Raw genomic sequence first — 2,222 nt, 5'->3', positions numbered from 1 at the left:
CAGTGCCCAGGCGTGTCCAGGCTGGAGTAGAGGACGTGGAGGGAGAGGAAAGAGGTGACACATGCTACGGACAGTGACCTTTGGATGGGGCCTGAGGACCATGAAAAGGAGCTTGGCTTCTCCGCAAAGCCGTCTGGGAGGCTCCGGAGGATGGACCTGCGGTCTGTGTCCACCACTCTGGCCCCAGTGCAGCGTGGCCTGGCTGGCCAGGACAGTTCTGGAAACCCAGGAGCAGCCCCGCCCCCCTCCAGCCTGGCAGCTTGGGGATGTGGCGACTCCCTTGTGGATCCGGGGCTTCGCCCACTGGGGAGCACACATCCGCCCACATTTCTGGGTGGGGGGACCTATGATGGGCAGCGGCCTATTCTGCGGCCCTTGCCTTACCTCGATGCCTTGGGATGAAGGGAGTGGGCGGCCGGTGGGGATGGAGGGTTCCGCGCCCGCTGGAAACTAACTGGCCAAGTACAGACTCTGGTCCTAGCACAGGGCGAATGTGGTGAGTGTGAGGACGCCGCCCCGTGGGAGTTAATTCCCAAGCAGGCAGCATGTCTGGGCGTTGATAAAAAGCAGTAATTTCTGTAATTAAACGGCGCCATTCTTTTACCCATGATGAAGTTTTAGGAGGCCTTTGGCAGAATGGAAGCTGTTCCAACACGTTCATTCTGTGTCTTCTCTTTCATTTTCCCAAACAGCGAGGCTTCCTGCTCATGATGGTGCCGAGGGTCCCAGTGGGTGACCCTTTCTTCAGTTTCCAGGAAAACAAAACTTAATTGATGGGTGACAGGGAAGCAATGCTGTGGTGGAGTGCCCCAGGTGTGTGAACCCAGGGCAGGACCGGGGATGGGGGTGCAGGACCCCACATTGGATGCTCTCAATACAGACTTCTCCAGAAAGAGGCAACACAGAAATGGAGGGGGAGAGAGAGATGGCGGAACCTCGTTTAAATAAGACTTAAAAGACATTTCAAGCAGTTACAATGTGTAACTTTTTAATACAAACTGGACAAAAAATGACACTTAGAAGATAGAAATTTGAACTCGGAATAGCTACTTCATGAGGAATGACTGATTTTAAGGTCTGATGAGTGGTAATCATAGTTTACAGATGTGAGGGTCTTTATCCTTCAGAGACACTGACGACATGAGATGATAGGGTGTCTTGGACCCCTTCCAAAATGACGCGGGGCAGGGGCCAGGGTGGCGGCAGGAGGAGCCTCTTCACACTGTCCTGTGTCCTAGGCTGAACAGGTAGGTTCTTCCTTGAAGACCTTCTTGTAGCAGTTGCTGGAAGGCGCCACATCCCACCACGAAAATGACAGTTGCCTTTAAATTCCCACTCAGTCCCTGTAAGTGCAAGGAGACAGGCCCAGATGGGGGTGGTCATCTCCTGGCAAGCAGTGAGGACAGCGGAGTGCTGCGAGTCTTTGGCAGAAAACTGTCTGCTCGTAACCTGCTGGCCTCCCGTTGCTGCACTGTGTTCAGCTTACACTTCTATTTTGACAGCTGCTACTGGCTCCTACCTACAGAAGTGGCAAAATTGTCTTTACTAAATAAGTATGTGTAAACACTGCAACTTAAAGACCTAGGGAATTTAAAGACCGCCCATGTGGTAGTCAGATGTGGTCAGACTGTTTTAGGATGTTAGGAAATGACATGTCTGGGAGGCACTGTGCAAGTCACAGGAAACGTTCAGGAAAACGCAGTATGTGGGGTGGGTCATGGTCTCACACCAGTCCGGGGTCTCCCCTAGATCCGCTACGCCTGGGGCAGGGGGCTCACTGTCTCCTCAAATGTCAGCTAAAGCTGGACTCCCAGAGAAGGGGGCCAATGGCAGGGAGTGGAAACGGACCACACAAAGGTGGGGTGGTCACAGGGATCACAGACAGCTCCACAGGCCGCCGAGGGGAGGGGACAAGTTTGGGGACATTGTCAAGGGCAAAGTCTCCAACAGGAAGATTTTTTTTATCTTTTGTGTCCCATTGGTGGTTCTTTGCTGAGGGAATTTCTCAGCTACCTAAATTAAATATAGAGCTGTGTCTACCAGGTTTTCTTTGTTGTTGTTTGTGTGCAGAGGTAAACCTTTTATTGGAGATAATGGTGATCACACGCCTTCTTGTGAGAAGGAGAACAATCCCATGTGCCCTTCACCTAGTTTCCTGCAGCGAATGGTAGGATCGTGAAAACTGCAGGACAATCCTGCAAGCCAGAGGTGACGGGAAGTCG

General features: G+C 52.4%; 1 long non-coding RNA gene across 1 annotated transcript in view; it reads left to right on the top strand.

Moving 5' to 3' along the window:
• Positions 1-2,216, top strand: part of LOC105854311 — an 11,987-nt gene extending 9,771 nt beyond the window's left edge. The window contains exons 3-4 of the long non-coding RNA XR_001145998.1: positions 693-813; positions 2,071-2,216. This is a non-coding gene — a long non-coding RNA (uncharacterized LOC105854311). The remainder of the gene's footprint in view (positions 1-692; positions 814-2,070) is intronic.
• The last annotated feature ends 6 nt before the right edge of the window (positions 2,217-2,222 follow it).

Source organism: Condylura cristata, unplaced genomic scaffold (assembly GCF_000260355.1).
Source record: "Condylura cristata isolate star-nosed mole 26May11 unplaced genomic scaffold, ConCri1.0 scaffold00033, whole genome shotgun sequence".
NCBI lineage: Eukaryota > Metazoa > Chordata > Mammalia > Eulipotyphla > Talpidae > Condylura > Condylura cristata.
The sequence above is the reverse complement of the archived record's forward strand: the minus strand, read 5'-3'. Positions and strand labels throughout refer to the sequence as shown.